This window comes from Triticum dicoccoides, chromosome 2B, assembly GCF_002162155.2.
Source record: "Triticum dicoccoides isolate Atlit2015 ecotype Zavitan chromosome 2B, WEW_v2.0, whole genome shotgun sequence".
In the NCBI taxonomy this organism is placed as follows: domain Eukaryota; kingdom Viridiplantae; phylum Streptophyta; class Magnoliopsida; order Poales; family Poaceae; genus Triticum; species Triticum dicoccoides.
Genome location: NC_041383.1, coordinates 503,245,603 through 503,262,048, shown reverse-complemented (window position 1 = coordinate 503,262,048; position 16,446 = coordinate 503,245,603).

The following is a 16,446-nucleotide window of genomic DNA, read 5'->3' as shown; positions in this document are numbered from 1 at the left end:
TTTTAACTATATTTTCTCTAGGAACATGTCTAAACAGTGGAACTAAAGCGCGAGCTTACGACATAATTTGCAAAGATCTTTTGACTATGTTCAGGATAATTAAGTTCATCTTATGAACTCCCACTTAGATAGACATCCCTCTAGTCATCTAAGTGATTACATGATCCGAGTCAACTAGGCCATGTCCGATCATCACGTGAGACGGACTAGTCATCATCGGTGAACATCTTCATGTTGATCATATCTACTATACGACTCATGCTCGACCTTTCGGTCTCTTGTGTTCCGAGGCCATGTCTGTACATGCTAGGCTCGTCAAGTCAACCTAAGTGTTTCGCGTGTGTAAATCTGGCTTACACCCGTTGTATGTGAATGTAAGAATCTATCACACCCGATCATCACGTGGTGCTTCGAAATGATGAACTTTCGCAATGGTGCACAGTTAGGGGGAACACTTTCTTGAAATTTTAATGAGGGATCATCTTATTTACTACCGTCGTTCTAAGCAAATAAGATGCATAAACATGATAAACATCACATGCAATCAAAAAGTGACATGATATGGCCAATATCATTTTGCTCCTTTTGATCTCCATCTTCGGGGCTCCATGATCATCATCGTCACCGGCATGACACCATGATCTCCATCATCGTGATCTCCATCATCGTGTCTCCATGAAGTTGTCTCACCAACTTATTACTTCTACTACTATGGCTACCGGTTAGCAATAAAGTAAAGTAATTACATGGCGTTGTTCAATGACACGCATGTCATACAATAAATAAAGACAACTCCTATGGCTCCTGCCGGTTGTCATACTCATCGACATGCAAGTCGTGATTACTATTACAAGAACATGATCAATCTCATACATCACATATCATTCATCACATTCTTCTTGGCCATATCACATCACATAGCATACCCTGCAAAAACAAGTTAGACGTCTTCTAATTGTTGTTTGCATGTTTTACGTGGCTGCTATGGATTTCTAGCAAGAACGTTTCTTACCTATGCAAAACCACAACGTGATATGCCAATTGCTATTTACCCTTCATAAGGACCCTTTTCATCGAATCCGTTCCGACTAAAGTGGGAGAGACTGGCACCCGCTAGCCACCTTATGCACCAAGTGCATGTCAGTCGGTGGAACCTGTCTCACGTAAGTGTACGTGTAAGGTCGGTCCGGGCCGCTTCATCCCACAATACCGTCGAAACAAGATTGGACTAGTAACGGTAAGCATATTGAACAAAATCAACGCCCACAACTACTTTGTGTTCTACTCGTGCAAAGAATCTACGCAATAGACCTAGCTCATGATGCCACTGTTGGGTAACGTAGCAGAAATTCAAAATTTTCCTACGAGTCACCAAGATCTATCTATGGAGAGACTAGCAACAAGGGGAAGGAGAGTGCATCTACATACCCTTGTAGATCGCTAAGCGGAAGCGTTCAAGAGAACGGGGTTGAAGGAGTCGTACTCGTCATGATCCAAATCACCGGAGATCCTAGTGCCGAACGGACGGCACCTCCGCGTTTAACACACATGCAGCCCGATGACGTCTCCCATGCCTTGATCCAGCAAGGAGAGAGGGAGAGGTTGGGGAAGACTCCATCCAGCAGCAGTACAACGGCATGGTGGTGATGGAGGAGCGTGGCAATCCTGCAGGGCTTCGCCAAGCACCGCGGGAGAGGAGGAGGACTTGAGAGAGGGGGAGGGCTGCGCCAGAACTTGGTTGAGGCTCCCATGCGCCTCCCCACTATATATAGGGGTGGAGGGGGCTGGTTTCTTGCCCTCCAAGTCCATTGGGGCATTGGCAAAGGTGGGAGGAAAGAAATCCTATCATTTCCTTCCCCACCAATTGTTATCCCCCCTTTTTAGGGATCTTGATCTTATCCCTTCGGGATATGATCTTATTCCTTCTAAGGGGGGATCTTGGTGCGCCTTGACCAGGGGTGTGGGGCCTTGCCCCCACTACCCACGTTCATGTGGGCCCCCCCATGCAGGTGGGCCCCACTCCGGAACCTTCTAGAACCTTCCTGGTACAATACCGAAAAATCCCGAACAATTTCCGGTGGCCAAAATAGGACTTCCCATATATAAATATTTACCTCCGGACCATTCCGGAACTCCTCGTGACGTCCGGGATCTCATCCTGGACTCCGAACAACATTCGATAACCACATACAAACTTCCTTTATAACCCTAGCGTCATCGAACCTTAAGTGTGTAGACCCTACGGGTTCGGGAACCATGCGGACATGACCTAGACGTTCTCCGGGCAATAACCAACAGCGGGATCTGGATACCCATGTTGGCTCCCACATGTTCCACGATGATCTCATCGGATGAACCACGATGTCAAGGACTCAATCGATCCCGTATACAATTCCCTTTGTCTAGCGGTATTGTACTTGCCCGAGATTCGATCGTCGGTATGCCGATACCTTGCTCAATCTCGTTACCAGCAAGTCTCTTTACTCGTTTCGTAACACATCATCCCATGATCAACCCCTTGGTCACATCGTGCACATTATGATGATGTCCTACCGAGTGGGCCTAGAGATACCTCTCCGTCACACGGAGTGACAAATCCCAGTCTCGATTTGTGCCAACCCAACAGACACTTTCGGAGATACCTGTAGTGCACCTTTATAGCCACCCAGTTACGTTGTGACGTTTGGTACACCCAAAGCATTCCTACGGTATCCGGGAGTTGCACAATCTCATGGTCTAAGGAAAAGATACTTGACATTTAGAAAAGCTTTAGCATACGAACTACACGATCTCTGTGCTAGGCTTAGGATTGGGTCTTGTCCATCACATCATTCTCCTAATGATGTGATCCCGTTATCAATGACATCCAATGTCCATGGTCAGGAAATCGTAACCATCTATTGATCAACGAGCTAGTCAACTAGAGGCTTACTAGGGACATGGTGTTGTCTATGTATCCACACATGTATCTGAGTTTCCTATCAATACAATTATAGCATGGATAATAAACGATTATCATGAACAAGGAAATATAATAATAACAAATTTATTATTGCCTCTAGGGCATATTTCCAACACTCAAACCAACTTCGGCTGAACCGACTGCTCTCACCCCTCGTGGATGGTGGTACTGCCGATCGCCGCGCTCCACCCACCCTCCCGTGAAGCGCCTCCCATGCCATCCCTCTAAACACCCCACCACATGTTCTCCTTGTTTGAGTCCTCGGTTATCCAAGTTCTTAACATATTTCAAAGTTTTTATTTTATGAGTCCAACATATTCCCCCGTGAGTAGGGCCCAAAGGGTTCCCTAAACAGACATCTAGGACCAAGAAAGGTACCGACTTATTTAGAGCATGTATCAACTCTAATGTGGGCCAGCCAACCCAAGTTTTGTTTTCGTGACAACACGCCCAACCTATTTTTTTAACAAAGGACCAACACTGGTTTAATTTTTTTTAGAAGAATCTCAACCTTTCCCAAACTTATTTTTCTCCAACAATCCCAACTACTAATATTTCCGAGTTGTGCTTCTCGCAGAAGCACACACTTTTTTCCATTTCGAGAAGCACAACTAAGGTTCTCCTGGAAGCAAATATGTGCATCCACAAGATGCTAATTGGTGCTTCTCATGAAAGGACATATTTTTTTCCTTTTCACGAAGCCCAACTTTGCTTTGCAAAAGAAAACTTTTTGTTCCAGAACAAGGCAAAAACTAAACAGCAAAAAAAAAAACCGAAATCATAAACTGTTCCTTTTTATGATTTGTTTTTCCTTTTTTCTTCTTTAAATAATTTGAGATTTCAAAAGATTATGAATTCTCAATACAAAAAAAGAAATAATAAAATGTTCGTGGATTCAAAAAAAGATTTGCATATTAAAAATATGTTCATATTTTTGAAAATAAGAATATCCAGGAAATCCAAAAATGTTCGCGTATTCAAAATTCGTGAATTGAAAACTTGTTCATGATTTTGAATAAAAAAGGAAATCAAAAAATATTCATGAATTTGAACAAATGTTTGCGAATTCAAAAAATGCTCATGAAATGGTCCAAATATGTTTACAAAATTCAAAATAAAAAAATCATCGATTCAAAAAATTCATGACTTGGCAAATGTGCATCGTCAAAAGGAAAAAGTGTTCGCAAATTTCAAATTTTGTTTGTTAATTTCAAAAAATGTATGTTGATACAAAACATTTTTCCGAGTTCAAAAAATTGTTCATAATTTCATAAAATGTTTGTGAATTCAACGAATGCTCATGATATTTAAAAATGTTCACTAATTTGCAAAAATTTTGGAAAATGTTCACGACTTTATAAAAATCTTCAGAGATTCATAAAAGATTCATGATTCCAAAAAACGGTCATGAATTTGAAAAGATGCTCACAAAGTTAAAAAGAAAATGAAATGGGAAAAAGAGAAAATGAATAAAATGAAAATGAAACAAAAAAAAAGTAAAAAATAAAACCTGAGAATGAAAAATAGAAAAAAAACCTACAAAAACACTAAAGAAAAAAACCTAGCTTGTGAAGGTTCTGGAACCATCCAAAGAGCGAAATTGAGATAGTGGGGCCACCACAAAGTATACCGTGCAGAAAGCTTTGCGGGAAGCTGGGGGCACACGCTAGGTTGCTATTTGGTGACCTCCCAACAAAGAGAACTGGCCGTTGGCTGGTTCCCTAGCGCATAGTGCGTTAAATAGGAGATCCCGGTGAAGTGGAACAACATAACATGGCAAGGTAGCAAGAACCGGCCCAATAGATGTCGGACGGGGTCCGACCCCAAGAGAGGGTGTCCTGTGTGGCTACTTGTCGTATTTGGCATGTATAATTCGCTGTGTAGTGACTTAGCGCGCACCCCATGTATGTTCCGTGCATGGGTTGGCCCATTTTGACATTTTCCACCAGTTTTAGAAAGGATGTAGAACCTTCCCTGGACACGTTTTTTCTTATTACATTTAGTTTTCTGCCTGTTTATTTATTTCTTTTCAGCTTCTGTTTTTTTTTCGTTTCTTTCTTTTCGTTTTTTATTTTTAAGTGTTTGTTTTCTCCTTTTTTTAATTTTTGATTCTCCGTTTCATTTCTTTTTATTATTTTATTTCTTATTTAACTTTCTTTTACATTTTGCAAATTTCGATGAAATTCTTGAACATTTTTTGAATCTCATTTTAAAATTTACGAACATTAATTTTAAATAATGAACATTTTTTGAAATTCACAAACATTTATTATAAATTCGAGATCATTGTTTGAAATAATAAATATTTTTACAAATTCACGAAATTTTTGAGGAATCTCAATATTCTAATATTCGTGAACATTTTTTTAAAATATGAACATTTTATGGAATATGTGAACATGTTTTGAAATTGTGATTTTTTTGACTCGGGGAACAATTTTAAGATTCATAAAATATTTTTAAAATTATTTTTGAAATGTGTGAATTTGTTTTGAACCAGTGAACATTTTTAAAGCGAAGATTTGTTACCATATTTGGGAAAAAAATCTTGAACATTTTTCGAAATTTTATGAACATTTTTAAAAGATGGCTTGGCCATTTTTTGAGTATCCAATTTATTCCAAATTGACGATTTTTTAATCAAAATCATTATATTTTTTAATATGCAAACATCTTTTCACAATCACGAACATTTTTTGAATCCACGAACATTTTATGATCCCCGAACCATTTTCTTGAATTCACAAATATTTTATAATTTCTTAAACTTTTTTTTTCGAAATTGGCATGCACTGTGCCAAATAGGAGGTCCTGTCCAGCACCTCGCAAAGGGTGACCTGAGTCCTGACCCAGCCGCCTCCAATGATGGACGTACTGCACGAGGGCATGGGACCGAGGGCGCCACAGATGTCCCTGATGCAAGCGCGATCGAAAAGCCATCATGAAACATACGCGATCGTATATACGGTTAAGTACCCCATTGCCCATACCCACCAAGCATGTACTCTCTCGATACTGTCAAAAGCCATTATTTCCCTGAGCGGAGCTTCTGCTTGATTAATCAACCAAGGCAGTACCATAGTGCTGAATCTCCAGCCTCGCAGCATATGTCCATGAAATTCTTAATTCGAATCCTGATCGGCCGAGAACTGAGCCACTAGTGCGAAACTGCGCCTGCACAATTTCAGTCCAGCTCCAGGCCGCATGGGACATAGCCAAAAGTTTTCCCTCTACTCTCGCCCCAGAGAACCCATCCACCGGGACCGGGGCGGGGTGTGAATTGAGCAGCGCGGGTGTTGACTGTTGAGGCTCGGGCGCGTTTGCGGCGGCGGCGGCCGTGCTCCAGCCTGCCAGAGCACACCTCGATGAAATTAGATTTCAGTCCCAAGCTCCCGCCTGCTGCCAGCACAGACGCACGCCGTTGCCAGGTTATTACTGGACTCGGAGCACGCCTGGCCGCGTGCCGTGCCAATGTGTCATGCGCCGCTGCCGGAGTACGGGATGTGCCGCTGCCGGAGTACGCGGCCTGATTGATTTGCGCTCCACGTGCCGCCGTGCAGAACAAAGTGCGGTCACCGTGTGCGGGCGGGCCAAATCGTGGATGACCGGTCTCATTGGGCCCTCGTGCCAGCCATATGGTTTCTGCGTGCACAGGATGCTCTTTCTTGTTACCGATGCATTCTACTCACTGCTCACCCTTTTTCTTGTGGTTTTGGTTTTGTTTGGCTGCACGCTTGGCAGGAACAGGCAGCATCCTGGTGTAAATAGCATCACACTCTTAACTAAAAAAGCATCTACAGCCGCAGATTGCAAATTCGACCCATCAAACTCGGGACGCCTTCGTTGACACTGACTGGTCACGTCTTAAATGTACTTCTCTGCATCCCGATACCTTATACTACTATAAGCCTTAGGTCCAGCATGATTCTCCTAGATTCTGACCCCTCCCCAGTTTCTTTCAGAATCTTCGCCCCCCATTGGTTTTACAATCCTAACCAATTAAACCATAACTTAATAGGATTGAAAAACAAATGGGGCTCAAAGATTCCGAGAGAAACTAGGAGGGGCCAGATTCTGGGAGAATCTTGCAAAAGAATTGAGCCTTAGATCCATACAAAATCATGTAAATGTTAAAAATCTACGTACTACATAGATCAAATAACCTATACTATCATAATCTTTGTCGGAGATATCCACTATCTTCCTGCCCGGCTCAGGGTACAACGGCGGCAGCCGCAACTCCGCCTCCTCTGCGCCGGTCTCCGCATTCATCTCCGCTTCGATCTTGTTGAAGAGCGTGCCGGTGGCTGCCCTTTTTCTTACCGGGTGAACTGTCGGTTGACCTCCACATAGGCCTCATCCTGGATGGGCTTCAGGATGGCCTGCTGCTCCGCCATCTCGACCGCTTGGGTGACCACGAACTCCGCTTTCGCGTCCTCCATGTTGAAGTCCGGAGCCGGAGCCGGCGGCAGCACCTCCTCCGGCTGTGCTCCGCTTCCGTCGGATCCACCAACCCCATCGTAAAGACGGGGGAAATTTTGCCTCCAATAAAAATGACAGGAGGGGAAACAAGTTTTCAGGAGAGAAAAACAGGTTTGGTAACCTGATGGACCATCGTATCACAGTCGTGTCCAATCACGTAACTGCTTGATTTAACTTGTCGTGGGTAAGTTGGGCCACTTAGACTAGCAGTTGGTCTAACCATTTGGGCCCAAGGCCTCCTATTCCCTTGCCGGTCACAGTCCTGACCGCGCGTGTGACCGCAAGCTCTCCTTGTCACCTCGTTTTTTTTGTGATGCCAAGGCGACAGAGAGCGAGAAGATACAAAAATGTTAATTCGTTCAAAGTTGTACTAAAGCAGCCATGATTAATATGGATCGGAGAGCCCAAGTATATGTTTAGACGAGAAATTTACAACGCTCTACTCTACGGATCAAATATCTTGAGGTACGTACTACATCCTCCTCTGATCAAGCGGGAGTATTTCTTACGTGGGCCAAAATAAGTTACAAGGCTGCTACAAATCGAGTAAGATATACAGTACTCCATATGACAACGGGAGATTGGTGCCGGTGAGAAAGAGTTCATGTTCACCACCGAGGCATGTAAACCGTGTGGTGCAGAACAAAAGAGCAAATGGCTGGCGCTGCCTAGAGATTCACGTCTGGCGTTTACTGTTTCTGCTCATTTCATTTTGAACTTTGGGCCCTTCGAGGCCGCCCTCGCGTAGGGAGGAAAGGATGGCTACAGACAGTGCTACAGGGCTACCGGCGTTGTTTACTCCGTGCGTCAGCCTCGAAAAGGAGAAAAGAAATGGCGCGCGCGGATCTATGCGGCGGCAAAGGTGAGAAACCAGGAATTAGTGCGTGCGTCCTCTTGCCCGTTCTCGCCATCTTGTTCCCTGGAAATGCCCTAATCATCCGTGCCCACGTTGTCATTGGGCCTCCGTCCGTCCCATCCAACGAACTGTAATCTTGTTCACCGAGACAAGACTTGTGAGCTGTGACCTGTGACACGAAACAAGCCTGTGGAGAACTAGAGCCAAATTAATTAAGTGCATATACCTACCTAGAGAGTAGATAGAGTTCGTAGAGCATGCCAAGTGGTTACCCGAGTTCTGTACGGTGGCCAAGGTGGTGATGTGGCCGGTTTCTTGCGTATCTGGCACCTTTTGTGTGCAGTGGCAGCGCAGCATGGCCTCAAGCCATGTACATGTACCGGGCGTCAAAAGGCGGAGCGGTCTAGCTGCAGAAAAGACATGTACCGGGGAAGCACGCAAACTGCACGATCGAGGGATCCAGCGGCCGCTGCTGGGCTGTGCTCGACATTCTTCGGCTGGATTTAACCGTCGTGCACAAGCCGTTCAAACTTTATCGTCCCCATAGCACTGCTCTTACGGTAAACAAGGCAGAGGGGAGCACGAGCGTACTGTTTCACACTACGGCTTGGCACCATGCGGGTTTCCTTTCTACGCGTACTGTTTCACTTGACCGGAGCACCCGCCGCAGTGGTCCATACATACACGCAGACGCAGTGCTCCGCAGCGCCGATGTTTGTTTCGGCAGGCATCCAAAGGAGCGCCCCGCTATATTTATTTTTTATTTTTTGCATGGCTTCCCTTCAGGACGGCCCCGCTAATGGCAATGTATGCAAAAAAGGTACTTCTTCTACACAAAAAAGTATTTCACACACCCACAAAAAGTGAAGTGCAGAAGCTATTGTACCCTTTTGTACACAAAAAGTACTTGCATACCGCCATATACTCCAGTTCCCCATTTCGTGGCGAAACAAATCGGACGTATTCAGCTATGGTATCCCGGTGTCTCTGCAAGGTTGTCTACTATAGTCTACTTGGCATTCGCTCGGTCGCAGGGCACGCGCGTACTAGCGTCCCGCGATGCCTGTCGTTCAATGCGCTGCTACCGCTCGATCCCTTTCTTTATTTCGAGGGCACATTGCGTTGCAGTGGCTGGCATCTTCTTGCGCTGCACAGAGCAAAGATGGGTCGTACGTACGGCTGGTTGGCTTAACTAGATGCTCCTCTCTCCTCACTCGGTCAGTGGTTCCTGTACATTTATCACTTCTACAGCGCTCTTGTTCACACTGTGTGTAAAGGCAGCTAGAGACAGCTCGTACTAGTACGTATCGCAATACAATACCAGTACGTACTACCTTTTTCTTTGATCGTTCGTCCTAGAAATAATTATGGGTGCAATATATGCACATCACCGTATGATCCCTTTTGCCACTGCCTTTGCTTTGCATCCATTTTTCCCATATACTGAAACCGAAGGCACCACGCATAGAGTACGTCAACACAGACTCGTTCCTGCAGCTTGGCAACCGGCAATGGCAAAGCCATACACCTGACGCCTGTGGAGAGATAGGATGAGAGATCGGCGTGAAGCATTGAAGCATCCATTCATTCAGGGATCACAGACCTTGGCGCGTACCGAGTTATGGAACTGCCCGGCGATCGAGCACGGTCAGAGCAGCCCCCCACCAGGCCGCAGGCCACAGGCACAGAACTCCCGTGATGCCACGAACCTGCGGGGGCATCGATCGCGGCCGTCGGCGCGCGCGGCTCTGACCAATCCGGCGGCCGGCCTGGATTCCCTCTCGCCACCAGCGTTTCCCTAGGATTCTTTGACCGGATAAAAAACTCATGCAACGCCACCCACCGGCAGACGCCCCTTCGGTCTTCTTCCGAGCCTGGTTAATCTCCTTTTTTGCTCCGCTAATCCCGTATTCACATGGCACTTTATGACATCTCCCCCCCGCGAGGCGCTTAGCCGACGCGATTAGATCTAACAACCGGATAACAGTTTGAATTGGTGAACTTTTTTTCGAGCTACGCCACTTTCATATGTATGGCTCACATGCAGACGGATGCGGGAGGGAGACGACTCGTTTTAGTATTTTTGTTTCTTGCGGGAAGGGAGACGACTCTTTTACCCTGGTTATTCTATCCATGGACCATTGCATCTGAATCTGATCGTGAGCAGTACATGTTGGTGGTTGACTAGAATTTTCTATCCAACTTCAACTTGTGTTCACGTACAAGCATAAACATTGGAGATAGTTGTATCAACCACTGACTATGCTTCTGATATTGCGTCATGGCATTGCGACCAACTGGGTTCTTCGTTCTTTTCAAGGAATTTAATTCAATTCATGTCATCGAATTGTAGAGAAAAAAAGTGTCACAAACGGTCCTTCCATTTGTAATGGATGTTATGGATAGTAGTTTTCATAGATTCAAACATTTTGTGATTGTACCAAAAAACTTACTCAAGTATGTGCGGAATACCCCAAATCCAAAAATTACAAGGGTATTGTTCAATGATAGAAAAAAGTTGTGTTCTAATTTTCTTATTTCTTTTTGCATGCGGCTGTAAAAGAGAAGACACCTGTAAAACAACAACTTGAATTCACCCAAATTGACAATGCATCGACAACTATCACCATTGGAAACGGGGCCAAGCCGCTTTTTTGACATGATAACTTGTTTGGCAAGGACCCCTTGAAATATTACACCCCTGAGCTTTTAAAAATTGCCACCAAGAAGAACAGGATTGTCATGAAGGAGCTTCACTAGGATTGTTGTATTAGGTCCGCGACACACCTACATTCATCCGCTCAGCTTTATGACTGTGAGCACGTTGAGACTCGTCGTTACGATCAACCTCGCTTCAAACAAATATGACACCATCAGGTAGAACTGGACGGAAAACGACAACTACTCATCTACCTCTCCCCATGTTATCCAAACCTAGGATCCTTCCCTAGGTTCATGCGATAAAGTTTTGATCGGTGCATGTGGAGCCCAAGTGCAAATTCTTTTCTTGGTTGGTGCTCCATGGAAGAATCTTCACGACTTACATGCGGGATATCCGTGGGTGGCCCCATGATCCGAGATGTATGTTATGCTAACAAGGACCTGGAACTGCTAGGCATATCTGCATGGAATGCCCTTTTGAAAGGATCGTTATGGTCGACTAGAGGTGGGTGATTAGGCAACTATTTTTTTATATATCTTTTGCAAATTTTAGGCTCAACGATTAAAGTAGGCAATCTAGATATGCTACTAGGTGGACAACCTATATGACAAGCACAACAAGGAAGCAAGAGTAAACACACGGTAATAGCTTGCACAAAGTAAAGGACCGAAATAACCGCAAGTGGAGTCGATGGAGGAGATGATGTGTTTCTAAAGTTCCCTCTGGGGGAGGTATGTCTCCCTTGGAGGAGTGTGGAGGCATAATGCTTCCCAAGCGTCCCAAGAACTCATTATATTCTTCTCCACACCATCGCATAATGCAAGATGTGGTGAATCCACTAGCGGTCCTTGAAGGGGGCAACCGGGACCTTTTCAAACAAGGTTAGGACAATCTCCACAACTAAATTGGGGGCTCATAACACCACCACGAAGCTTCACCACAATTGAATGTGGCTCCATAGCGACCTCTTCCGTCTAGTGCGTCCAAACAACTAAGATTAACAAGTTGATTAAAAAAGAGAGTCGGGGGGAACACAAATCGGTTTGGTAGGAATGTAGATCGGGTGAATCTCCTCCTATCCCCAAAGTATGAGAGATTTTGGGTGGATGGGGAAGGAGATCTTGAGCTTTTCCTGGTTTGGCGAGGGGAAAAGCTCGAGGAATATTAGGGTTGGAAGGAAGAACAAGAGGGGTATTTATAACCCCATGGAAGAAATAGTCGTTGCACAGCCGCAACTCCCGCACTCGGACTAAAGGGGTCCAGGTACCCGGACCTTCCAGAGAAATTACACACTAATCCAGGAAACTGGGAGACAAAGTCCTCGGACACCCAAATAGATCAAGCGACAGGCGGGCAAGGGTGACCAGGCACATGGAGGTTCAAGACCCCGGGCACCCATACCGACCAGAGACATACGTGAGACCCCGTGCACCTAGACTCCGGTGACTCCGGGCACCCAGACTGTCTTGAGGCCATGTTCAATCTCTCTAGTGCCACCGGGCACCCGGACAAAAAGGGTTCTAGACACCCGATCCTCTGGAGGTGGGTATTTTTTGGTGATAAACTTCTTCTGATGGACATGGAATATGTTGGGAAAGTTGTATGTGGAAAAATGTTTGAGTTCCCCAACTCCCTAATCTTTGCAACCCCTCTTAATAGTACGGATGTTCCTACGACTCAAAGAGTAACCAAAAAACTTTTCGAGCCATCGAAGAACACCGAATTTTGCTCTTTTTGAATAGATGGTGTTACCGATGTTCGTACACCAAATGAAGAAGCCAATGTCCTGAGATAAACTTCATCACCGACGTTAGTTCTTCCAAATCGTATTGTGATCAATAACAAAACCGTAATTGAGTGACAATTGCACTTTCACCTTTCTCCAAAGTCGTATGGGGTCATGCTAAGGCATGGAAGGGCGAGATCATCCAGGACGCCCATGAGACTGTGCTAACGATAGGGATCTCCGAATGATTGGACTTGACAATAACCTTGGTGCCAAAGGAAAATAAGTGGAGACACAGTGGAATTCTTATTTACACCTTGTGGGACATCTAGGAATGCGAAATCACCACATCTTCAAGGGTATGCTCTTGAACCACATTGAGGTGGTGTCTTTGGCTCTCAAGGATATCACACAGATGGAGATGGCTTTGCTCCGCCCCAGGAAAGTGAGGCATAGGTTAGGTGGGCAATGTTTGTAGTCCTAAGTAAGGTTTTGGTAAGTACCCTTCAAAATATTCCAATTGTGTGCATATGACTTCTTCTTCTCCTCCTTAATGAAAATACAACACTCATGTTGGTTCCTAAAAAGAACGTGTCAAACCCGTAAAGACAGGGATGTAGGTGGGGTGTCATCTCATGGAGACGGAAACCATGAGGAGAAGAGATTGAGGCGGGCGATAGAAGGCTCGTCGATTGGGATGATGAAGACAAGGAGCTTGTTGTGGTAGCAGGTGATGGTGGCGATGCAAAAAAGAGCATGAGTATGTAAGAGACAGGGCTAGTGTTGGGAGATATAAGTAATCATTTTACTTGAAATACGACTCATTTATATAGGACAAAAGGTATACATAACATGATCAATATCAGAGAGATCATCAACAAAAATTTAAGAGAATCTCAAGGTAGATGATAATAGGCCAATAATATAATAAGCACGCACCTTTATCCAAAATGGCTATATGTATGAGTAGCCTTTCTGAAAAACTTGTTTATCCAAATTTAGTAATGTGGCGCCAGACAAGCTTAAGGTAACCACACCATTTTTAATAGAAATATAAGCATTTTAATGATTATTTGTAATGTATATCTTGCATATACAAACCACAAAATATGTTAAACATCACAACCTTTATTCAAAGGATGCTAAAAGTGCATCTATTGCCCTCGTGATGGGTGTTAATGATCCATTCCAAAGGATTAAGGGACTATGTTACTAAATATAAACATGTGTGTTGGTGTCCTAGGTTCAGGGGTACCCAGACTTGCCTGCCTGCGGCCTGGCGCATAGGCCCAACGACGGTCCAGTACGGCCCAACTGCAAGACCCTCCAAGACAAGACCCTCGCGGGGCACCCAGCCTCGCGAGGAGGGTGACATCAAGACCTCTAGAGGAGCGGCCTCCCTAGGCTGCCTCCCGAGGAGCGGAGATTTCTATGCAGGTACCTAGCCTCACAAGGCTATGATGACGTGAGCCATGATGACCATGGACAGGCGGGCGCCAGAGGGCGCAGAGGAGGCAGTTTCCCTTTCGATGCTAAGGAAGCAAGGACAGACGCGGGTTCCTGAGGAATCCCCTAAAGCTTTCCATTCCGGTGCAACGAGACCAAGACCACGAGCTCGGCAGGACGGATGTCATCGTCGACCCGGTGTAACAACCAAAAGCTTTGCAGGCGAAGACTACCTTTCGTCAGGATTACATGTACTTCATGTCCCCTTTCAAATTGGCCAATGTCGGATCCCTTCCTGCCTAAGTTTTGGGGGAAGAGGACCAAGGCCACTATAAATATAGGTTAGCCACCACCATAGAAGTGGATCGAAACCATTCCACCTTCACCTCTCGAGCCCTCGCGAGGTCGCTCAACCACTGTACTAGTTCACCCCCAAACCTCCTCACGAGGCCAATCCACCACAAAGCAAGAGTAGAGTTTTACACCGCAAGGTGGCCCGAACCTAGGTAAACTGCCGTGTCCATCTTCTTCCTCGCTCGCACGAACTCGACGTAGCCAGGCCAAGGGGTGATGAGCTCGAATCTTGAGTTGGTTGAGATCTTCGCACACGCCCATGAGTTCTAACCTTCTTGGGTTTGCGGAGCCCTAAATCCGACATTTGGCATGCTAGGTAGGGGCATGTCGGAATCCTCCTTCCAGCTTTGCTTCAACTCTGCTCCATCGCTCCCACGGCCGACGCCCACCGAGTCCGCGCCGAGCACCGGGCTGCTCGCGTCGCCCATATGGCGCATGTGGGCCACAGCGCCCCGCACCGCTCTGCCTCCCCCGTGGCTAATGCTGCCACTGACCCTGCCGCTCAAGAGCAGCAAGACTCGTCGCTGCCACCCTCTGTGCGGCGCGATGGCTGCACCGCCACTCTATCGCCCACTCTCGCCACGGCGTCGTCCTCCCACGCCCGCCACGGGCCGGCGAACGCGCAGGCTGCGTTGCTCATGGTGCGCGAGCTGCTGCGCTACTGTCCTGCCAATGATCGCTACAACGACTGGCTCGGTCGCATCGCCGAGCTCGACAATGCCGCCGGAGAGGCCCCGCCGCCCTCCCGCTTGCTCCGTCCCCCGCCCTCCCAGGCGGGCGACGTGGCTCACGACGCACCTCCTCCTCCTCCCCTGCACAATGTCGACCTCGAGCCCAGACGTGAAGCGCCCCTACGTGACCCACCATAGGAAGCGCCGACACCGGCACGGGATGAGGCGAGCTGCCAGGTGCCGCAACAGCTGCAAGGTGGTGCACACGCGCTCCTCGCACCACCACGTGTGCATCAAGATCATTCTCTACTGGAGGCAGCAGCGCGCGGACGCCAAGATCGAGTTCCCCTGTGCATGTTGTGCCTGTAAGTGCGACGGGCTGCCGCACCTTCACCCCGGAGCTGCACCGCCTCATCTGGCCCCGCAAGTTCAAGCCAGACCTGCCTCCACGCTATGATGGCACCCCAACCCTGTGGAGTTCCTCTAGCTCTACACATTGACCATTAATGCCGCGAACGGTGATGACAAGGTCATGGGCAACTGGTTCCCCATGGCCCTCAAGGAGGGCGCGTGCTCCTGGCTCCTTAACCTCCCGGAGGGGTTTATCACCTCTTGGGACGAGCTTCGCGAGCGCTTCATCACCAACTTTCAAGGCACCCGCGACCGTGCCCCGGCTGAGAACGACCTACGGAGCATGAAGCAGCAGCCGAACAAGACCTTGCACAAGTACATTCAGTGCTTCACGAGTGCCCGCCTCAGGATCCCGAAGGCATCGGACGAGGCCATCATCTCGATATTCATTGATGGCATCAAGATGGAAGAGGAGCTTGCCATCCACGACGACTTGTGCTCGGCCCAGGAGATGTTGAACTTGGGGAACAAGTGAGTAAGGGCTGAGGAGGGTCATGTCTCCCTCCTCGAGCTTCTGGAGGCCGACCTCAAAGACAAGAAGGCCAAGGACAAGGAAGCAAAGCGCAAGGGCCGCACCGTGCTCACGGCTGAGCCAAAAATGAAGTGCGGCCGTGATCACGATGAGCTTCCCAGGGGCAACTGCCCATTCTGCATCTTCCACAACACTCACACCCACAACATGAACGACTGCCAGGAGCTCAGGGCGCTCCATGATGGGAGCATCGGCTGCCGCCCCGAGCGCGGTGACCGTGGCTACGCCCGTGGAGGTGGCCATGGCAGAGGCCGCTCGGATGACCACAACTCTCGCAGGGCTGGCGCAACCAGCCTTGCGATGGCCCCTGGCGTGATAAGGCTCGTGAGGGCCCTTGGGGTGAT